We start from the raw sequence: 25,023 nt of genomic DNA, 5'->3' as shown, positions 1-25,023 counted from the left end.
TCTTTTTTTTTTTTAAAGGATGGAATTTAATCTTTATTTACAGGATACTGTAAGGTATGAGATTCTGCAAGAAATAAGAACCCCACTGAGAGGAGGACCTTCATAGAGCAGGTACAATTTGGTACTGTTCAAGTATAGTTTCCTTGTAAAAAACGCAACAATTAACAAAATGCATTTAAACAGACTTCTTAGTAGACAAACAGTAAGACAAACTTATACAACGTAGTGCACAACAAACAACTTTATACCTCAGCTGTATAAACTAAGTTAAAGGTCCCAGATGTGACATCCTGAACTTGGAATGTAGAACTCTCAGAGGTAGTTTCTGGCACGACATTTTGATCTTCCTCTTCCTCTTCTCAATTAATTTGTTATTTTTTAATTTGTTTTATTTATTTGAGAGAGAGAGAGAGCGCGAGAGAGACGGAAAGCACACCAGTGTGGGGGTGGGAGGGGCATAGGTGGAGGGTGAGAGAGAATCTCAAGCGGACTCACAGCTGAGCATGGAACCCAATGCAGGGCTCGATTTCATGACCCTGAACTGAAATCAAGAGTCGGATGCTTAACTGACTGAGCCACCCAGGCGCCCCTCAGTCAAGTTTAATGAAGTTTGTACAGACTTATTTTCATGGTTTTATAGCACTTCAGTTTTGTCCAAACCTCCACCCTCTTCAATCATTATACTAAGTTTCTCATTTTCACCTAGTTTCTCAGCAGCCTGAAAGATATTTGAAGTGGCATCCAGAATAACCAGAATACCTTTGGTATCTTTTGCAGTTGAGAGGTTTATCAGTGGTTCTATTATGCCACAATGAACAAGGTATACAATCTGTTCAAACGTTCTGCCCCTTGTATAGTTGGTCACAGGCCATACAGCTTCCTTTTGTGTTTTAAAGTCTGCCTTAGAGAGAGCACCAGTGAGGAAGGGACTAGTCCATGATTCACAACTTGCTGTATCTGCTCCTGGCAACCAGCTGCCATGTTTGACATTGCCCACATAGCTTCCTTTTGAATATTAGTTTCGGGGTTCATTAGCAGCCTGGGAAAGATAGCAAGTACTCCTGTATCTTCTACAATGTGTTATCTATTCATCTGTCCCAGTGACAATATTTCTTATGGCTCATAGCTCAGGAGTCACGATGGGCAATTCAGTAGCTCCTAGAGGTTTCATAAGTTGGGGCACAACTCCTGTGTTTACAGCCATTTCAATCCATTCATTTGGATCATCAGTAAGGTAGCAAATGGCCCAGCAGATATCTGCTAAAACTTCTGGATCATCATGATGCATGAGACGAACAAAGGTAGGAAGAATCTGCTCAACAGCATCGAACAGAGGTGCAGGATTCTTGTTGCAACCAAAGTTTGAAATTGTACAGGTAAGATTAAGTAAATAAGCACGTGCTAAAGATGACATATTGGGCATTGCAAGGAGAGCCAACAGGGGGTCAACTGCCCATACGTGATAACCAAGTCTCAGGAAACTGAACCATTACCTGCAATGTCTCCTAGAGCCCACAGAGCTTGTTCACTGATGTAGGCATGGGGAGATGCCAACAGAGAAATGAAGGCGGGGATAGCACCTCCATCTCCTGCAGCCTTGGTCGGTTCTGATGTCCTGGAAGCAATGTTGGTGAGAGCCCAAGCAGATTCAAACTGAATGGAACTACAATCACTTCTGCCCAAAAGGACACACATTTTGGAATCAAACCAGCCCAGATTATACTGTCTATGGGGGGCTGTTTTTCCCCAGAAAGCAGTTTCCTAGCAGCTTGAGTTGTCTGGAGCTGGCTTTCAAATTGTTGCTATTTATGCCTTTGACGATGTCATCAACAGACCAATTCACAGCGCCCTGGTTGTTGCGGTTTTCCTGCAGTGGAGAAGTAGCCTCGTCAGGATGTGAGCTTACATTTCTCCTTATCAGCATCTGGTCATCCTTCTTAGGTTTCTCAGCTCCACATTAACTTGTATTCAGTGCTGCCTCATTTCTGTAGTGTCTTTCCCCTTGTTCTTGAATTTGTTCAGGCGGGCAGCTGGTGAATTAGCATTCTCATTGGTGGACGTGCCTAAGAGGCAAAGGGAGAAAGATGGGCAGGCTCAGGCTTCCACAGGGTGGTGGTGGTGGGGGTGGCAGTGGGGGCGGGCAGGCTGCAGGGCAGCTGCTCTCAAAATGTCCCCCAGGGCTCAGCCCAAAGATGGCGTCAAACTTTCCTCATATTCTTGAGCTGACTTTGGTCATGAGGGGACTTACGATATGGTGTTGGATTAGTCACCAGTATTACATAGAAGGTGTTCACATCTGTGTCACTGTAGTTTTCTTTGGGGAGCAAGAATTTCAGCAGCGTATTAAACAATTAGGAGTTTTATAGGACCCTAAGCTAGTCAACATAAGACAGAAATAGCATAAATGAAGGACTATTGTGTTGAAGCAGAAACCATGTGCTGGAGCGCAGCTCTAGGAGCCCCAAGTGAAAGGGGCAGTGTGCGCTCCCCTGGAGCCCAGGTGGGCGCTGCGGGTCGGATCTCAGGCACAGTGCTCCCCAGCACTCTGCGGAAGCCAGCGTGTGATCTTCCTTAAGCCAACAACAGGATCTTGCTGTTCTGCTTGTGGAGCTACTCAAAGATTGGTTTTGGGTCTTTGTGTTGCCTGGGGTTGTTATCAGTCTGGCCTGATGCAGCTTCTGAAAGTTGACTTCTGAGCACACCTGGAAATACACCTCATCTGTGGAGGGCCTCCTCACCAGCACCCTTTTGTGGGCTGTGAGTCATGATTCTTGTGGCAACAATTCTAGAATTTTTTTTTTAATTGCTTGTAAAATGCTGCCCTGGGGACAGGGGATGGGAAATATTCTCCAAGGAAGGCCCTCTAGGGAGACATTTAGTTTGTTTGTGGTGATTTAACAGGTTTTAAAAGTTGCTTGCAAAAACAAAGAGACAACATTTCCCCCAAATTGGAATTCCACAGCAACTCTGGCAATTACCTGTTAAATACTGAGGTCAGTGGGAGCTAAGGAATATGTAAAATATTCCTTACTAAAATCTTTGGAAAGCTACCATCTCAGCCTAAATTCACTTCCTGGGGACATCATGATGTCTCCGCCATGTTTTGTGTAACAATAATAATATCAGAGAACATTACTGAGCACATATGAAATACCAAGAATATTATCTTGTTTAATTTTTATTTCAACCCATGATTCTAGAATCTTAACCAATGGATAAGACGATTCAAACTCAGATGTGTCAATTGCATTTCCCTTAGTTACATGGCTAGTAAGCGGGAAAACTTGCATCAGAAAATGTTGCTTGCTGGGGTGCCTGGGTGGTACAGTGGGTTAAACATCTGTATCTTGGTTTTGGCTCAGGTTGTGATCTCAGGATTGATCTCAGAGTTGTAAGATTGATCCCTGCCTTGGGCTCCATGCTCAATGGGGAGACTGCTTGGGATTCTCTCTCCCTCTACCTCTCTAACGCCCCTCTCTCAAATAAATAAATAAATCTTTTAAAAAAAATGTTGCTTGCTAAGAAAGAGGTTATATAGAGGGTAAGAGGGTAAATTGCATTAAGCTAATACAACAAGTATTTATTGAGCATCTAACATGAACCAGGCACCATGCTGGACTTGGTGATAAAAGTTTAGACTCAATGATGTAGGCAAGAATCTAAGGTCCTGGGGGGCAGAGCAAGATGGTGGAGGAGTAGGAGACCTGGATTTCGTCTGGTCTCAGGAATTCAGCTGGATAGGGATCAAACCATTTGAACACCTATGAACTCAACAGGAGATCGAAGAAAAGAATAGCAACAACTCTCTGAACAGAAAAGCGACCACTTTCTGGAAGGTAGGACGTGCGGAGAAGTGAATCTGAGGCGATATTCGGGAGGATAGATGGCGGGGGAGGGGGCCTCTGTCCACCACTTCTGGCAAGTGATAGAGCAGCTGAGCACAAAATCGGAACTTTTAGAAGTTGGCTCCGCTGAGGGATGTCGCTCCAGTGGCTAAGCGGGGGGTGGAACCCTAGCTGGGACAGTGTGGTCTCAGGACCCTCGGGGTCACAGAAAGATCAGGGGTGCCTGAGTGTGGCAGAGCTCCCAGGTATCGGAGTGGGGAAGCTGGCTGCAGAGATGGAGCCGAGGCGCGGGCTCTCAGCTCGGGGTTGCCATAAACTGTGATCCATGGCACAGTTGGGCCACTGCTCCTCCAGCAGGGACCCAACAAGTGGCAGATCCAGGGAGACTCCCCTTCCTCCCTTGGGAGGAGCGGCACGGGAGCACACTGCAGGAATCTGCTGGGTTTGGAGACTCCACATGGGGTCAGGTGCCAGAGATAGAAACGCTCGGTCACAGGCTGGGGGAGCACGGAGTGCGGCCAGAGACCAAGGAGATGGGAGTGACTGACTGCTTTTCTCTGGGGGCGCACTGAGGAGCGGGGCCCCGAGTTCTCGGCTCCTCCAGGGGGGAGATTGGGAGGCCGCCATTTTCACTCTCGTCCTCCAAAGCTGTACGGAAGTCTTGCAGGGAACAAAAGCTCCCGAGAGCAAACCTGAGATTACTTAGCCCCGCCCCCCGGCAAAGACATTTGGGAATCAGGGCAACAGGCCCCTCCCCCAGAAGATCAGTAAGAACAGCCAGCCAAGACCAAGTTTACCGATCAATGACAATGGCAGAACTCCAGCACTAGGGGAATACTGCACATAGAATACATGGCTTTTTTACCATGATTCTTTAGTCTTTCAAAGTTAATTTTTTTTTAACTGTCTTTTTTTTTTCAATTTTTCTTTTCCCCTTTTTCAACCAACATCTTATCAATCCCTTTTTTAAAAAACATTTTTATTGTTCATTTTTAGAGTCATATTCTATCCCTTCATTGTAGTTAACCTTATTTTTGGTATATATAGAAGTTGTTCTCTCTTTAAAATTTTGGGATACAGTTTCTTCTCACAGACCAATATATACCCTAAATCTCTAGTGTATGGCTTCGTTCTAGTCTCCTGCCTGATCACATTCTCTCCCTTTTTTTAAAAATTACTCTTCCTTGTTTTTTCAACCAACTTCTTATCAATTCCTTTTATAAAATCTTTTGTAATTTTCATCTTTACAGTCATATTCCATCCCTTCATCGTACTAACCCTTATTTTTGTACATATATAAGTTTTTCTTTCTTTAAAATTTTGGGAGGCACTTTCTTCGAACAGACCAAAATACACCCAAAATCTAGTGTGTGGCACTGATCTATGCACCAGCCTGATCATATTTGATCATATTCTGTTTTCTTTGTTTTGTTCTGTTTTTGTTTGTTTTTATCTTTTTCTTTTTTATCTTTTTCTTTTTTCTTTCTTTCCCTTTCTCTCCCCCTGGCTTCAGGTCTTTTCTGATTTGTTTAGAGTATATTTTCTGGGGACGTTGTTACCCTGTTAGCATTTTGTTCTCTCATTCATCTATTCTCCTCTGGACAAAATGACAAGATGGAAAAAATCACCTCAACAAAAAGACAAGAGGTAGTACCGACTGCCAGGGACCTACTCAATATGGACATTAGTACGATGTCGGACCTAGAGTTCAGAATCATGATTTTAAAGGTACTAGCTGGGCTTGAAAAAAGCATGGAAGTTATTAGAGAAACGCTTTCTGGAGAAGTAAAAGAACTAAAATCTAAGCAAGTCGAAATCAAAAAGGCTATTAATGAGGTGCAACCAAAAATGGGGGCAATAACTGCTAGGATAAATGAGGCAGAAGAGAGAATCAGTGATATAGAAGACCAAATGATGGAAAATAACGAAGCTGAGAAAAAGAGACATAAACAACTACTGGATCACAAGGGCAGAATTCGAGAGATAAACGATACCATAAGACGAAACAACATTAGAATAATTGGGATCCCAGAAGAAGAGGAAAAAGAGAGAGAGGGGCAGAAGGTATATTGGAGCAAATTATAGCAGAGAACTTCCCTGATTTGGGGAAAGAAACAGGCATCAAAATCCAGGAGGGACAGAGAACTCCCCTCAAAATCAATAAAAATAGGTCAACACCCCGACATCTAATAGTAAAACTTATGAGTCTCAGAGACAAAGAGAAAATCCTGAAAACAGCTCGGGAGAAGAGATATGTAACCTACAATGGTAGAAACATTAGATCGGCAACAGACCTATCCACAGAGACCTGGCAGGCCAGAAAGGACTGGCAGGATATATTCAGAGCACTAAAAGAGAAAAATATGCAGCCAAGAATACTATATCCAGCTAGGCTGTCATTGAAAATAGAAGGAGAGATAAAAAGCTTCCAGGACAAACAAAAACTAAAGGAATTTGCACACACGAAACCACCCTACAAGAAATCTTGAAAGAGGTCCTCTAAGCAAAGAGAGAGCCTAAAAGCAACATAGACCAGAAAGGAACACAGACAATATACAGTAACAGTCACCTTACAGGCAATACAATGGCACTAAATTCCTATCTTTCAATAGTTACCCTGAATGTCCATGGGCTAAATGCCCCAATCAAAAGACACAGGCTATCAGATTGGATTAGAAAACAAGACTCATTGATATGCTGTCTGCAAGAGACTCATTTTAGAACCAAAGACACCCCCAGGTTGAAGGTGAGGGGGTGGAAAACCATTTACCATGCTAATGGACATCAAAAGAAAGCTGGGGTGGCAATCCTTACATCAGACAAATTAGATTTTAAACCAAAGACTGTAATAAGAGATGAGGAAGGACACTATATCCTACTTAAAGGGTCTATCCAACAAGAAGATCTAACAATTGTAAATATCTATGCCTGTAACATGGGGGCAGCCAATTATATAAGGCAATTAATAACAAAAGCAAAGAAACACATTGACAACAATACAATAATAGTGGGGGACTTTAATACCCCCCTCACTCAAATGGACAGATCATCTAAGCAACAGATCAACAAGGAAATAAAGACTTTAAATGACACACTGGACCAAATGGACTTCACAGACATATTCAGAACATCCCATCCCAAAGCAATGGAATACACATTCTTCTCTAGTGCCCATGGAACGTTCTTCAGAATAGATCACATCCTAGGTCAAAAATCAGGTCTCAACTGGTACCAAAAGATTGCAATGATCCCCTGCCTATTTTCAACCACAATGCTTTGAAACTAGAACTCAATCACAAGAGGAAAGTCGGAAAGAACTCAAATACATGAAGGCTAAAGAGCATCCTACTAAAGAATGAATGGGTCAATCAGGAAATTAAAGAAGAGTTTTAAAAAAATTCATGGAAACCAACGAAAATGAAAACACAACTGTTCAAAATCTTTGGGATGCAGCAAAGGCAGTCCTAAGGGGAGAGTATATAGCAATACAAGACTTTCTCAAGAAACAAGAAAGGTCTCAAATACACAACCTAACCCTACACCTAAAGGAGCTGGAGAAAAAAACAGCAAATAAAGCCTCAACCCAGCAGGAGAAGAGAAATAATAAAAATCAGAGCAGAAATCAATGAAATAGAAACCAAAAGAATAGTATAACAGATCAATGAAACTAGGAGCTGTTCCTTGAAAGAATTAACAAGATTGATAAACCCCTGGCCAGACTTATCAAAAAGAAAAGAGAAAGGACCCAAATCAACAAAATCAGGAATGAAAGAGGAGAGATCACAACCAACACCAAGGAAATACAATTATAAGAATGTATTATGAGCAACTCTATGCCAGCAAATTAGATAACCTGGAAGAGATGGATGCATTCCTAGAGATGTATCAACTACCAAAACTGAACAAGGAAGAAATAGAAAACCTGAACAGACCTATAACCATTAAGGAAATTGAAGCAGTCATCAAAAATCTCCCAACAAACAAAAGCCCAGGGCCAGATGGCTTCCCAGGGGAATTCTACCAAACATTTATTTATTTTTTTTTAATTAATTAATTAATTTATTTATTTTTTAAGATTTTATTTATTTATTTGACAGAGAGAGAGAGAGCAAGAGCAGGAACACAAACAGGGGGAGTGGGAGAGGGAGAAGCAGACTTCCTGCCGAGCAGGGAGCCCGATGTGGGACTCGATCCCAGGACACTGGGATCATGACCTGAGCTGAAGGCAGACGCTTAACGACTGAGCCACCCAGGCGCCCCCTACCAAACATTTAAAGAAGAATTAGGTATTAACCTATTCTCCTGAAACTGTTCCAAAAAATAGAAATGGAAGGAAAACTTCCAAACTCGTTTTATGAGGCCACCATTACCTTGATCCCCAAACCAGGCAAAGACCCCATCAAAAAGCAGAATTACAAACCAATATCCTTGATGAAGACGGATGCAAAAATTCTCACCAAAATACTAGCCAATAGGATCCAACAGTACATTAAAAGGATTATTCACCACGACCAAGTGGGATTTATCCCTGGGCCGCAAGGTTGGTTCAACATCCGCAAATCAATCAATGTGATACAATACAAAACAAAAGAAAGAACAAGAATCATATGATCCTCTCAATAGATGCAGAAAAAGCATTTGACAAAGTACAGCATCCTTTCTTGATCAAAACTCTTCAGAGTAGGGCGCCTGGGTGGCTCAGTTGGTTAAGCGACTGCCTTCGGCTCAGGTCATGATCCTGGAGTCCCAGGATCGAGTCCCGCATCGGGCTCCCCGCTCAGCGGGGGGTCTGCTTCTCCCTCTGACCCTCCCTCCTCTCATGTGCTCTCTCTCATTCTCTCTCTCTCAGATAAATAAATAAAATCTTTAAAAAAAAAAACTCTTCAGAGTATAGGCATAGAGGGTACATACCTCAAAATCATAAAAGCCATCTATGAAAAACCCACAGTGAATATCATTCTCAATGGGGAAAAACTGTGAGCTTTCCCCCTAAGGTCAGGAACACGGCAGGGATGTCCACTATCACCACTGCTATTCAACATAGTATTAGAAGTCCTAGCCACAGCAATCAGACAACAAAAAGAAATCAAAGGCATCGAATCAGCAAAGAAGAACTCAAACTCTCACTCTTTACAGATGATATGATACTTTATGTGGAAAACCCAAAAGACTCCACCCCAAAACTGCTAGAACTCAAACAGGAATTCAGTCAAGTGGCAGGATATAAAATCAATGCACAGAAGTCAGTGGCATTCCTATACACCAACAACAAGACAGAAGAAAGAGAAATTAAGGAGTCGATCCCATTTACAATTGCACCCAAAACCATAAGATACCTAGGAATAAATCTAACCAAAGAGACAAAGGATCTGTACTCAGAAAACTATAAAATACTCATGAAAGAAATTGAGGAAGAGACAAAGAAATGGAAAAACGTTCCATGCTCATGGATTGGAAGAACAAATATCATGAAGATGTCAATGCTACCTAGAGCAATCTACACATTCAATGCAATCCCCATCAAAATACCTCCACTTTTTTCAAAGAAATGGAACAAATCATCCTAAAATTTGTATGGAACCAGAAAAGACCCCGAATAGCCAGAGGAATGTTGAAAAAGAAAAGCAAAGCTGGCGGCATCACAATTCCGGACTTCAAGCTCTATTACAAAGCTGTCATCATCAAGACAGTATGGTACTGGCACAAAAACAGACACATAGATCAATGCAACAGAATAGAGAGCCCAGAAATGGACCCTCAACTCTATGGTCAACTCATCTTCGACAAAGCAGGAAAGAATGTCCAATGGAACAAAGACAGTCTCTTCAACAAATGGTGTTGGGAAAATTGGACAGCCCCATGCAGAAGAATGAAACTGGACCACTTCCTTACACCACACACAAAAATAGACTCCAAATGGTTGAAAGACCTCAATGTGAGACAAGAGTCCATCAAAATCCTAAAGGAGAACACAGGCAGGACCTCTTTGACCTCAGCTGCAGCAGCTTCTTCCTAGAAACATTGCCAAAGGCAAGGGAAGCAAGGGCAAAAATGAACTATTGGGACTTCATCAAGATAAAAAGCTTTTGCACAGCAAAGGAAACAGTCAACAGAACCAAAAGACAACCGACAGAATGGGAGAAGATATTTGCAAATGACATATCAGATAAAAGGCTAGTATCCAAAATCTATAAAGAACTTCTGAACCTCAACACCCAAAGAACAAATAATCCAATCAAGAAATGGGCGGAAGACATGAACAGACATTTTTCCAAAGAAAACATCCAAATGGCTAACAGACACATGAAAAAGTGCTCAACATCAGTTGGCATCAGGGAAATCCAAATCAAAACCTCAATGAGACACCACCTCACACCAGTAAGAATGGCTAAAATTAACAAGTCAGGAAACGACAGATGTTGGCGGGGATGCGGAGAAAGGGGAACCCTCCTCCATTGTTGGTGGGAATGCAAGCTGGTGCAGCCACTCTGGAAAACAGTATGGAGGTTCCTCAAAAGTTGAAAATAGAGCTACCATACGATCCAGCAATTGCACTACTGGGTATTCACCCCAAAGATACAAATGTAGAGATCTGAAGGGGTACATGCACCCCGACATTTAGGGCAGCAATGTACACAATAGCCAAACTCGAAAGAGCTAAGATGTCCTTCAACAGATGAATGGATAAAGAAGATGTGATACACACACACACACACACACACACACACACACACACACTGGAATATTATGCAGCCATCAGAAGGAATGAGATCTTGCCATTTGCAATGACGTGGATAGAACTGGAGGGTATTATGCTGAACGAAATAGGTCAATCAGAGAAAGACATGTATCATATGACCTCACTGATATGAGGAATTTTTAATCTCAGGAAACAAACTGAGGGTTGCTGGAGTGGGGGTGGGTGGGAGGGTTGGGGTGGCTGGGTGATAGACACTGGGGAGGGTATGTGCTCTGGTGAGCGCTGTGAATTGTGCAAGACTGTTGAATCCCAGATCTATACCTCTGAAACAAATAATGCAATTTATGTTAAGAAAAAAAAAAGAAGAAGATAGCAGGAGGGGAAGAACGAAGGCGGGGAAATCGGAGGGGGAGATGAACCATGAGAGATGATGGACTCTGAAAAACAAACTGAGGGTTCTAGAGGGGAGGTGGGTGGGGGGATGGTTTAGCCTGGTGATGGGTATTAAAGAGGGCATGTTCTGCATGGAGCCCTGGGTGTTATGCACAAACAATGAATCATGGAACACTACATCAAAAACTAATGATGTAATGTATGGTGATTAACATAACAATAAAAAAGAATCTAAGGTCCCCACTCACTTTTTGCCCTTTTCCTACCAACCTCTTTCCTTTCTCCCCTACCGCAGCCTCCTATGACTCATTATATTTTTAAATTCTTTTGAGTACACTGTGACTGAAAGATAATAGTAGCAATAATGACAACAACTACAGAAATAATCACTAATATTGAACCCATACTTTGGTTCTAACTGCATTAACTCATTTACCCCCAACAGCACACTGAGATCAGTGCTGTGAATACTGTGCAACATTAAATCACTTGCTGAAGTTCACATGAATAGAAGTATCAGAGCCAGGCTTTGAACTTGTTCTCAGTTTTTCTAGTGAACAGTCCATGAGCCAGGCTCCAGCAATCCCTGGGCCGTGAGCACCTGCTAGTATGTTTACGGAAGGAATGCAGAGCAAACGTTAACTCAGCCAGACAATAAAATGCCATTTTCACTCTGGCCTCCATATTTAGGAATAACATGAAGAAATTTGGCTGAAATCAGAGAAAAGGAATAACAGCCCAAATTAAAAAGTAATGAAAAATTAGGTTTGTGAAAAAGTACTGTTAAGAGTTTGAATTATATGATGCATAGAAAAGTCAGCAGAGGGATGACCTGAGTGTTTTCAAGTATAGGATGAGCTGAGTGAAAGGGTCAGAACTAGTGGTTAGCCATTTCCACAGAAGGTACATCAGGAGAAAGAGACCTTTAAATAGAAGAGCTAAGTAAGATATAAGGTAATGCTTACTGACAGCTTAGCAAGAACCATTGGAAAATCTGCAAAGGGGGATTCATGAGGTTTAGAGAAGAGGGCATGAATTCCAGATGGTTAAAGTGTCATTCTGTCAAAGCTTTGGACAAATGAGTGTTTTTCAGAGTGTTCTCTGTGCAGTTCTAGCAGTTAATTTATTCCCTTAGTCTTTATTGAGTATCTACCATTTGCCAGTTACTGTGTGAGCTACCCGTTTACAGTGGTGAAGGGAAGCCGATATAGGTTCAGCCTCTGTGGAATTTACAGTGTAACAGAGCAAACAGATAAAACATCAAATCCCCTCCTAATAAATAGAAAGCTGCCTGTCTAGATATCCTGAGGGCATCTCCCTCCCTGCCACTCCCCCACCAAGTCCTGCTTCCATGGGCTCAGCCAAGCTGGGAGCCCAGCCCTGCTCACTCAAAGCCTCTGGGGAGGCAGGGCGGGGCAGGAAAACCCTAGAAGTTTCCACGGCTGGCAGCCTCTATAAAATAAAAACACAAACCCTCAAGGAATGAAGATTCCCTAGGGTGGAGGAAGTAGTTAGATAGTCCTAAAACTAGAAAGTGATTTCTTCAGACTTGAGGGGAAGAAAGAGAAAGGGAAAAAAACCAAAATAAAAGCCCAGTGGTTCCTGGGGAGAATACTGCTAGAAGTATCAAGACCCCTAAAAGTGTGTGGAATCCCAGGAGCCGAGGGGATCTATCACGGTCCCACTGGACAGTGGTGACACCACAGGGGAGGAATCTCTTCTGGCAGAGGAGTGCTGTGTTTTATCTGGTTTATAGTATGCATTTCACTCGAGGAAAGGATTCCGTGGTTAAAATTTGAAAACTGCTCTACAAAACCATGTCTTGATGGCTTTATTCTGAGCATTTTATACTTTGAATCCAGGCTGAATTAACTGTAGGACCTTTATTTTCTCCACATAGGCACCAGCAGCTCCACCAGCAACCCCCCCACACGTGATTTCTGCTCTCTGTTCCCCCTCCCCAAGTGAGGCTGTGTGCACCAGATACTGCCCCCATCACAGGGACCCCAAGTTCGCTCTGCCACTGCTGGATCCTTCTCCTTCCGGTCCTTCCTCTGTTTCCCTCTTAGTCTTTCCACACTCTTCCCTCTTTGTTTTGGTTCCACCTCTTTGCCTACATTGCACGGAGGAATTGTTCCAGTTAGAAAGATATCGACAAAGTCTTAGCCTAGGTAGTGTTGTCACAGAATAATTTATATTTTAAGAATGGTGATTTTCCAGGACCATCACTGTAGTCATGGTAGCGAATGTTTACCCAATGCTTCTTATTTATCAGGTGTCAGGTTAAATATGTTGAAAGGATAATCTCACTTAATTCTCACGATAAACAATATGGGGCAGACATTGTTATTAGCCCCTCTCTATAGAGAGGAACATTAAGGCACAGAGAAGTACAGCACTGTTCTAGATATGCTCATATCACCATGTAATCATTGTTACCTTCCTACAGAAAGATAACAAAAGATTTCTTCAGTAAATCCTTGCAATTTCTAAAACATACATATAAAGTAATAGGTGCTCATTACACATCTTTCCTAAGATTGAGAAGTGACCTTGGAGAATTGAAATTGTCCAGATGTGTAAGTTTGTATTATATATAAAACAATAATCACACAATAGCCTAAAATTGCACAAAATACATATTTTCTATAGCCCCAGATTCTATATGCTTTTTAGTTTAATAAGTTATAACCACTAATAAACAGATTAAATAAACCTGATTATATTTGTCAAGCCATTGGCTTTATCTGTGAATTCTTTCTTCCTTTTGGCCTTCCTTTGGGAATTATTGAAACTGGGGCTGACTTTTGACATTTGATGAATCCCAGTCCTAGTAATACATCACACACTGGTAAACATTTATGAGTTGCTTTGTATATGTATATGAGTGTTTACGCAGGAAAACAAAATTCCAAGTGCATCAGAGGAAGGATTAGGTACATCAGAGTCACCCAGAAGTTTCAGTACATTTCTCACATGTGGGATTGCCTCTGGAGGAACAGATGCAAAGTAAATGGAAAACTGGTTCAACTGCCTACTTAATCCAAACACATTTCATATCAAATATGTGCCGAATTAAGAATACATATTTGAAATACACAATACATAGACTGAATCTTTCATGTCCCCTCAGAGAGTCAGTTCACTCAGTTGCTCCCAAAGCAGGACATGCTTCTGTCTCTTCTTGGTAGTGAAGCTAGAACATAGTTAAATACGATGCCAAAATTATATTTTACAATTCACAAAACCTTTCCATACACATGAGTTCATTTATGCATAAGCAGGGCTAAGTGGTCAGCATAAAGGCCATAGGGCTGAGCCTCATTTTAAACCTTTTTCTTTCTTCCAAATCCAGTACTTTTTCTAATATAATGCAGCCATCCTGTGTGTTGGGCTACAGCTTTCAAAAAAAGTTATTTTGTAGAATCATATTTTGTTAAAAACGTCCCTTCATCTGCAGAACTATAAGACCAAAGGTGTTTACCACGAGATTCATGAGATCCTAAGAGGTTCATGCAGGGAAGCCGTTAGGGCTCTGTGGTCCTCTTAATGTTAGATGCCGATTGTTCTGTGTATATTCGGGGCAGCATTTATTTGAGAGGATAGCTAGTGGTTTTCAAAATATTCTTGAATCTGTGAACCTCCTGCTTCCAAAAACATAAGACCACTGAGTTAGATGTTCCCAAGTGAGTCTCCACTTTTCTTATTTGGTAATGTGCTTCATAATTAAGGATTAAGTATGACACGTCTAAAAATATGTATACATATAGGGACGACAAGTATGAAAATAATGTCTTCTGAATGAATTTATGAAACCATGTGGCCTAAGTCTCATTGCTCTGCTTCCTGCTTGGTTAGGTAGCCAGGAGATGACATTTTGGTTCTTACCAATATTTGGAGGAGGAAAATTTTACCATCAATTCTGAAATTCCACTTCTCAGTATTTTTCAAAGTGGATATTTTAAAAATAAGAATTTTCCTCATTATCTACCTCAGAACCACAACCTAAAAATTAAGAGCATAGATCCCAAAGCCAGAAAACGTGTCTTCTAATTTTGGCTCTAGAACTTAACTCCGTAAAGATTTGTGAACCTCTCTATGCCCAGGTATCTTTTTTTTTTAAATTGTGACAAATATATATAACATTTATGTGACCATTCTTAAGTATACAGTTCAGTGTCATTAAGTACATTCACGGTGTTGTATAGCCATTGCCACTATCCCTTTCCAGAACTTTCTCATTCTCCCAAACTGAAACTCTACAACCGTGAAACAATAACTCCCTGTTCCCTATTTCCCCCAGCCCCTGGCAACCACCATTCTGTTTTATGTCTGTGTGAATTTGACCACTCCAGGTATCTGATATAAGTGAAATTGTGTAGTATTTGTAGTTTTGTGACTGGCTTATTTTACTTAGCATAGTGTCTTTATGATTCATCCATATTGTAGCATGTCAGGATTGTTTTCCTTTTGAAAGATGAATAATATTTCATTGTATACATATACCACATTTTGCTTATCCATTCATCCATCAATGGACACTTGGGCTGCTTTTATTTTTTGGCCTTTGTGAATAATGCTGCTATGAACATGTTCAAGATTCTGCTTTCAATTCTTTTGTGTACATACACAGAATTAAAATTGTTGGGTTATATAATAATTCTGCTTTCATTTTTTTGTGGAAGTGACACACTGTTTTCCTCAGTGGCAGCACCATTTTACATTCCAACCAGCAATGCTCTGGGTTCCAATTTCTCTACATCCTCATCAACATTTAGTATTTTCTGTTTTTTTTTTTTTTATGGTAGCCATCTTAATAGGTGTGAAGTGATATTTCATTGTGGTGTTGACTTGCATTTCCATATGATTAGTGATGTTGAACATCTTTTCATGTGCATTTTGGCCATTTGTATATCTTCTTTAGAGAAATGTCTACTTAAGTCCTTCGCCCATGTATTAATTAGGTTTTTATTGTTGTTGTTGTTGAGCTGTAGTTGTTTATATATTCTGAATACTAATCTCTTATTAGATATATGATATGCAAACATTTTCTCCCAGTTATACTTTTCAAAATGGAGATTCTGTCAGTTCTCATTTCATAGGTGTATTACTTTCCATGGCTGTTAAAACAAATCACCACACACTTGGTGGCTTAAATAAGAGACATTTATTTTCTCACAGTTCTGGAGCCAGAGTCTGAAATCAATCACTTGTTCAAAATCAAGGTATTGGCAGAGCCACACTCCCTCCAGAGGCTGTAGGGTAGAGTCCGTTCCTTGCTGCTTCTGGTTTGGGTGGCTGCTGGCTCTCCTTTCACTCTGCTTCCATGGTCATGTGGCCTCCTCCTCTTCTGCCTACCTCACATCTTCCTCTTCCTTCTTCTCAGAACACTTATGATGGGCATTTGGGGTTCACCTTATCAATCCAGTATAATCTCCTTATCTCAGGATCCTTAAATGAATCACACCTATAAGACTTTTTTTTCCCAAATAAGGTAACATTCACAGGATCCAGACATCAGCACCTGATTTGTTTGGGTGACCGTTATTCCGCCGGGTAGAGTAGGACTGTTTTGAGGAGTCACAAATGGACCTATGTTAACACCTAGCACTGTGCCAAGGTTGGGGTAAGCACGTCACGAATGTGTGAATTGCTATTATTATTACCTATTCAGTAACAGTGATGTCAATCATTTGAAGTGACTAATGACTTGAAATCACTAATGGAGCTCTTCCTTTAAATTTTTCTCAAGATTAGCAGTGATTCCAACCGGAGGATACCCAAGAGAGGGCAAGATAGTGCAAATCACATGACCTGTCATCTCCTCCCATCTATTTCTGCAGAGATGGAGTCTGGTTAAGGCCGGTTCAGACCTTGAAAAAGAAACTGGCTTTCAAAAGCACAGTCTGAGGGCCAACTGAAGGCCTGTGACCCGGGGGGTGATTAGGTGGGTCGGGGCTGTGGCTTGATATGCCTGTGAACAACTAGTCTCTTGTCTTTCCCTGGGACAGTGGTGCATCTCAAGAATAAAGGAGTGGGGAAGAAAGAACAGTTTGTAGCAAGTCCCATCGCTGACATTTCTTCTCCTCTACAGACAGTGTTAATATCAAGTAAACTTAGAAATATGATAATTTCTCCAAGTGAGCACTAATTATATCTAAAAGCATAAACCGTATAAAAATATTGATTTATGTACATAATATAGAATATATAACGTACATAGTAAAATATACATGTACATAGTAAATGTACATACATATGAGCAATACATATATTCCCTTTGAGATATATAATTTATGGAATTTATTTAAAACTCAGAAAATAAGCATTGTGTGCCTACTCTGTGTCAGGCCCTTTCAGGGCTGGTGAGAGTGTGTGAACAAAATTGATCAAAGCTTTGCTTTTATGGAACCTACATTCTAGTGGGGAGAGAGAAAGACAGAGGGAACAAATAAATAAACAAACATGTCACATGTCACATGATGAAGTGGGGGGAGCGTGCTATTTTCTACAGGATGGTGATTTGAGCGGGACTAAGCCCTAAAAACTGTGGGAAGACTTCCAGGAAGGTAAAGGCTACTTAGCATGTCACAGTTCCTTCTTATTAGTACACAGATAATAGTGTAACTAAAGTCAATAATGTCTGAGAGCCACCGAGACATACACAAAAACCTTTATACCGATAATCGTTTTTATTTTCAAGGCAAATTACATTAGATATCATGCTTCTCACTTAAAATGAATTAAGCCAGAATCCAATACCATCCTTTATTGTCCTCTGTGGTATTAATTTCGAGGCATCTTTGTGGAAAATATACAGTAACAGAAATCATAGAAACCCAACAAACTCTTTTTCTGATAGCCTAGTCATCACCAACTAGATCATCATTGTTATGTGTCCTCTTGAAGATCAGTATGTTGAAGTCCTACCCTTCAGTATCTTAGAACATGACCTTAGTTGGAAATAGGGTCATTGCAGACATAGTTAAGTTAGGATGAGGTCATTAGACGGGTCCTAATCCATATGACTGGTACCTTTCTAAAAAGGAAGAAATTTGGACACAGAGATGGATACACACAGAAGAAAGACAATGCGAAAAGACACAGGGAGAAGGCGGCCGTCTCAGAGCTGAGGAGTGAGGTCTGGATCAGATCCTTTCCCCACTGCTCTCAGAAGGAACTGGCTCTGCCAACTAATGCCTTGATCTCTGACTTCTGGCCTCCAGAACCATGAGATGACACGTTTCTATTGTTTAAACCACCTAGTTTGTGATACTTTGTAACAATTCTAGAAAACTAATACAATCATAATTTTAAAACTATAATTTATAAGTTCATAATGACAGAGAAATGAGTATCTAGCAATTAAAATCTTCCCCCCCCAAAATTCCAAAATGTTCCTTATGTCATGGATGTTGTTACCATTAGATAAAAATCCATTCTTAAGCGAAACAGTCACCCCGATTCTAAAATTTTGGCTCCAGTGCTGTGTAGACAGCATACATTGTCTTCGTTCATTGTGTGCAATAGTTACATTCCATATTTGCATGTCCCTACAAACGTATAACTTTCATTCTTTGTCTAATAATGAGACAATCTACATTTTTCAAACATTATTCTGCCTAATGACAGAAATTGTGGTCATGTCTCTGGTGTTTCAGATTTAAACTTCAGTTAATTCATGATTTTGCCTTCTTCCTGAGGTCCACTCCATTTTGAGGTCAGCTATGGAGTCATGGCCCTGGATAGGTGTGTTGTTGGGGGACGACAGGGGCGGCACAAAGCTTCTGCTGTCCTCAGCCTGTTCTGTAATCTTCTGGCATCTGCTGAGCCATAACCATTCTGGCTGGGGCCCAGCAGGGACCATTCTTCCCCATTGGTACATATGACTGTTGCCACCTGCTTAGCAGCGTGTGGCCCCACTGTGGAAGCCAGTGTTGGAAGTACGCAGTCTGCCCCCTGCTGACCTCCAGCCTCCTTCAAGTGCATCAGCCTTCCCTCAGGTCATTCATGCCTCTTCTTGGGGAGTGGTAGAAGCTCTAGGATCTCTCCCCTGCCCCTCAGAGGTTGAGCACAGCTGCCGGGACTGTCCTAGCCTGTCTTCGCTTAGACCTGTCATCACTGCTCTACAGCTGCTGTACGATAGAGAATCTCATGTCTGGTTTGCTCTATCGGCTTTTCTGAGCCTTACAAGTCACCTCTATCTTGGGATCTCCAAATTTTCTGGGGGCTTTCCCATTGGACCCATGCACTGCACACACTTTCTGGAGCTCAGCTGGCCTCCGGGGAGGGCAGCAAAACACAGGGCTCCCTCCTCAGAATCATCACCAGGACCAGCCCCGGGAGCACCTCCCTCTGCTGGCCCAGAAACCTGCTCTGCCAGTGAGCTGTCAGCTTACACCTGGACCAAGCATTTTGTTGTCTTCCATGTCCTGAAAACTAAGAACTATGAAATCTCTAGTCTCTGGAGCAGAAAAGACCTACATCTGGCCGTCAAAAAGGTGAGTTCCAGGGAACACAAGAACTGAAATGCAGTGATGCCCCAAAGGGACTTAATATGTCAAATATTGCTCTGCCACATGTTTTTCATTTTGATATGGTGTATTTCCAGCGGGTTTTTTTTTTTTATCTAGCAAAAGCAATATCTTGCTTCTTTTATAATATTTTTGTTGTCGATGAGAGTCTTTGTTCTCCCTAGTGTCTACATCAGACCCTATTAGTTAGTTGGGTGCTTGAGAAAGCATGTTATTTTGCATATTAGAAAAATTAGTCATTATGATGATGTTCCTGCTTTCATATTATTGAAGGCTTCCTTTAGGAAATAAAGCATACAGTTAATGATTGGTTATTAAATGTGTGCATTAAGTTGAATATTTTTACAAAGAAGAAGTACCATTTCAACTCCTTATGCAGGGCGCCTGGCTGGCTCAGGCAGTAGAGCATGCGATGCTTTATCTCCAGGTGGTGAGTTCAAGCCCCACGTTGGGTGTAGAGATTACTTAAATAAATAAATAAAATTTAAAATACAGTAAAGCAACTGGTAAAAAGGACCATTGAGTAATTTTTACTTTCTTCCTGTACTGATATTTATTTCACTCTTCAAAAATGCATATAATTTAGGGCGCCTGGGTGACTCAGTCAGTTGAGCGTCTGCCTTTGGCTCAGGTCATGATCTTGGGGTCCTGAGATGGAGCCCCATGTGGGGCTCCCTGCTCAGCGGGGAGTCTGCTTCTCTCTCTCCCTCTGCCCACTTGTGCTCTCTCTCTCAAATAAATAATAAGTAAAATCTTTAAAAAATGCATATAATTTATTAGTGTTTCTTTTAAAAATTTAGTTTTCTTCACACTGAATCAACTTTAGAGTTAAAAGGCCTTTGAAGTATTTATTTATAATTTTCTAATTTTATAGGATAAATTGAGGGTCAGATAATTCACATGATTTGCCCAAGGTCATTCAGAAATCAAGGTCTTCTGCCTCCCCAGGCTAAGCCTCTTTTTACTATCCTGTGCTCCTCTTACACCAGATTTTGAATGCTATTTATGGGGAAATGTTGTTTAAGGTATGCCTGGATATACCTGTGAAAATAGTAGTGGGGTGGGGGCTTAAAATTGGAACAGAATCCAGTTTATTAATATGCTTTGCCAGCCATATATTGTTCTACTAACAGAAAATTCCTCAGAAATGTAGTTCACAGCCATTCTGAAACATATTCCAGGTCTCTGCAAGTTATAAAAGATATGATCAGCATTTAATGGTATTTTTTAAAACACAGGATATAGTAGAACAAAATTGAGTCATTTTCCCCATACATAAAAGTAAACTAGATTGAGCTATTTGATGTTTTCATCCACTTTCAAAAATAATCAGTGATGCAGCTCTGGAGAAAGAGGAGTGTACCATGTATTACAGTATCATTATTTCTGGAAGAATTGTTAGCACATCAGATAATGTGATCCAGGGAACATAAATCGACTTGCAAAAGGCGGGGGAGTTCTACTTAAATGTATGAAAAGTGGGGATGCTTTAAAGAACCAAGGATGGGGATGGACAGTAAGGTTTCTAAGATGGTAATCATATGTCCAAAAGGTTGTTAGTTTTGAGTAACAGTAACCCATATGTGATAAGAGAGAAAAGATTTCAAATGCTGTTAAGGATGTGTCCTGCCAAGGAAACAAGTTTGAATGCAAGATGCATTTTTCTAAGCTGACAAAGCCCTTTTCCCCCTGCCCAGCAGGTGAAGGGAAATCTTTGTGAAAGAGAGAATAGGGAATTCTTAACATAGACATCTTATTTTCTGAATAATAATTTACTATATAATACTAGCACAGTATCTGTACACAGAGTTTCATAAATTGTAGCCATCATTGTCATGATAGGACTATAGATTTATAAACTCCAAAAAATCAGTAAAAAAAATCTTTAGAATAAATATGTTCAACAAGGTCACAGAGATACAAATATACAAAAATCGATTGCATTTCTTTTTTTTTTTTTTAAGATTCTATTTATTTATTTGAGAGAGAGAATGAGATAGAGAGAGCATGAGATGGGAGAGGGTCAGAGGGAGAAATAGACTCCCTGCCAAGCAAGGAGCCTGATGCGGGACTCGATCCCGGGACTCCAGGATCATGACCTGAGCTGAAGGCAGTCGCTTAACCAACTGAGCCACCCAGGCGCCTGATTGCATTTCTCTATACGAGTATGACAAAGCTAAAGAATGAAAAAGATTCCACTTACAGCAAAGGCAAAATATTTGATTCTTGGAAACTTTTTCAACTTGAACATAATATTTTGTCAAAAAAAATTAAATCCTGGGGGGAAAGAAAGAAACATGAGAACAGAAAAGAGGCAAATACCATATTCCTAACTAAAAAGACTTAACTAAGAGAACTAGTAGAGTCAACAGTAACAACGAGCACATGGGGAACTTACAAGGTATCTAGCACTGTTCTTACTGTTTAATAAAAGTAACTCATTACATACATTAACTCAATAACCCTATGAAGTAGACTTTTTTTTAATGAGAGAGAGAGAGACAGAGAGACAGAGAGAGAACAAGTGGGGGGAGGGGCAGAGGGAGAGGGAGAAGCAGGCTCCCTGCTGAGCAGGGAGACCAATGCAGGGCTCGATCCCAGGACCCTGAGATCATGACCTGAGCGGAAGGCAGACACTTAACCGACTGAGCCACCCAGGCACCCCTGAAGTAAACATCTTTATAATACATATTATACAGAAAAGGAAACTGAAGTAGAGAGAAATAAAATAACTTGTCCAAGGTCACACCCACACTAGAACTTTCTCTTTATTAAAATGTGTGCACACATACACACTCAAAAATACAAAGAAATCTCCAATGAAACAGACAAAAATTCAGTTATTTGTTCATTCTGTTTCTGAGATGGATATAACCATGTGACTATTGGAAAATAGAACTTAACATCAAAGATGAAGAAACTTGTCTGATAAGTTCAATTATAAAGTAAAATGTATCAAAATAAGTACATTGGTACTTTTACATCACAATTAAAACAAAAATTTTATCCCTCACATTCAGGGTACATTAACTTTGTACTTTGAAATACTCCCTCACCTTCAAATGCTTAGCAACAAAATGAAAAAAAATATAAATATAAAACTGAAAGAAAATCCAAGTTGGTAAACAAGTAAAACAAAATTTTAGGAGCAACTCAGAGCAGTGAATAAGGATGGAGATAACCACTATATTTGTTCCAGATCTGGAATGAGGAGGTAGACACCATGGAGTCCAGTTTCTGAGAAGGGGAGAGGGGCCCAAGAGCTTTCACAGGTGGGGGGACCAGAACAGACTTGGGAGGGGCTCCCATGCTCTGAAAGAGGTAAAGAAAAGGGTTGAAACCTACCACCTTAATCTGTGAATTTTAGCAAGCTGTAGGTCTAAGCAGGTAGGAGGACAGACATAGCCCAGCAGCAAAGAACTGAACCATCTTCAATCACTGGTTTCAGGAATGGATATGTGCTATCCCCAGTATTCCCAAGACAGTGTAAGAACTCAGTTTTGAGAGTGGCCATTCTTCTCAAACTGATGCATAAAATAAATACTATTTTTTTTCCTGGAAATTGATAGACTAATTCAAAGACGTATCTTTTACATGTGGAATAAATAAACATATATATGCAAGAGCAAAGGGCCAAGAATTGACATTAAACTTTTGAAGAAGGACAAAGAAGTGGGAGATATTTCTATCAAACAGCAGACTTTCATAAAGCTAAAGTTTGGGGAGAGACTAATACACCAATGAACGAGAAGAAAGAGACCCAAAGCACAGCCATATATATGGAAGTCAGATAAATGAGAGAAATAACAAATTAGTGGGGAAAGGAAGTGTTCAGTAAATGGTTCATGGACAATTGATTAGGTACCATGGAAGAAAAAATTGCTCTCTACCATATATACCATGAACAAAAATCAATCCTCATATGGATTCAACATCTAAGTGTGCAAATTGAAACATGGGACAATATCTTTATGATCTCAGGTTTCTTTGAGAGTATCAAAAACACAAAATATACTTGAGAAAAGATGAAAAAAGTAACTATTTTAAGAAGAAAAACTTTCATGCATCAAAAAACACTGAAACACTGAAAGTGTAAGCCATGGATTAGTGTAAAATATGTGAAATTCACATAAACCACAAAGGATTTATATCTAAAACATAAAGATCTTAAAGATAAGAAAAATGACAAAACAATTCAACAGAAAAATGATCAAAGTATGTGAATAGGCAAATGACAGAGGAAGAAACCAGAAAGATGTTCAACTTCACCTGTAATCAAGGAAACATAAAATTTATAGATTGGTGAAAAAATGTGATTATTTTGCAGAGCAACTGGGTAATAAGAATTCAACCATGTCACTTCTGAGTGTGTGTGTCTGTGTGTATACTTCACCTCTATGTATATACATAGTATGTGTACAAATATACATATATATATTAAATGAGCAGAAAAAGAGATACAAGAGTATTTTCAATGAGTTATAAACCAGCTTGTAATCTCAAAAAATTAGAAACTGACATTATCTTCAATCAGAAAAAGATAATTTGGAATAATACATAACCACTAAAATAAATACACTAGATATATATGTTTCAAAATGAATGAAATTTAAACAGCTTTTCACATTAAAAAAAGCAAAATTAAAGTATGATATACACAAAAAATACCACTTAAATAAAGTTTTAAAACACGTAAAACATACCCTATATGTTTTATGTCTACATATATATGTAGGAACAGTATAAAAAGGCACATGATTATAGTAAACTCTACCTTTGGAGTGATGGTTTGTTCTAGCAAGGGTGAGAAGGGTTCTGAGTTGAGGAGGGTTACACAGGAGGCTTTAGCTGCATCAATTGTATTTCATTTCTCCCCCATGTGGTGTTTTCAGGGTATATTTTATGTATTTTTTTCTATGCATTTCTGTGTGCTTGATACATGTGATGCTTTTTTTTTTTTTTTTTTTTTTTGAAAAGCTTGTTTCTAAGATATGGAAGTAATTGAGACAATTTATAACAGCTAACACTCACATTCCATTTGATAATTGGTTAAAGGAAATGAACATTCAATAATAAGGAACTACAAATAAATCCTCACACTGATTAATCCATATCTCTATCATTTGTTAATAAATATAAATTTTGGCAACATTAAGAAACCATTGTATACATATTACCAAATAAATAAAAATTATAAAATGCCAATTTTTGTATCTGTTGGATCTGAGAATGATATAAATTTTAAATGTTTCTGGTCACATTTTCAACTGCTTTAGATTTTTCTGGAAAAAATAAACTATGAAACTATTGGGTGCAATTTGGCACAATAATCCTACTCTAAGGAACATTCTTTAGGAAAATATACAGATTAAAAAATGATTTCATTAGAAATATTTATATTTATATATTATAAATATAGTATTTATATTATATTTATAGCAATATTTATTGCTATTTATGATTGCAAAAACAAAATATAACAGGGAAAACCCAAATGTCTAAGAATAGGAGGTGGCTAAGCAAAATAGGTCATATTACAACGGAAGATCAC

General features: G+C 39.9%; 1 pseudogene; it reads right to left on the bottom strand.

Annotated features, from left to right (window-relative positions):
• Positions 1–242: 242 nt before the first annotated feature.
• On the bottom strand, positions 243–2,766 carry LOC118004759 (annotated as a pseudogene).
• Positions 2,767–25,023: the final 22,257 nt, after the last annotated feature.

Source organism: Mirounga leonina, unplaced genomic scaffold, assembly GCF_011800145.1.
Source record: "Mirounga leonina isolate KUSES-001 unplaced genomic scaffold, KU_Mleo_1.0 Mir_93, whole genome shotgun sequence".
NCBI lineage: Eukaryota > Metazoa > Chordata > Mammalia > Carnivora > Phocidae > Mirounga > Mirounga leonina.
This window is presented reverse-complemented; position numbering and strand designations above follow the sequence as displayed.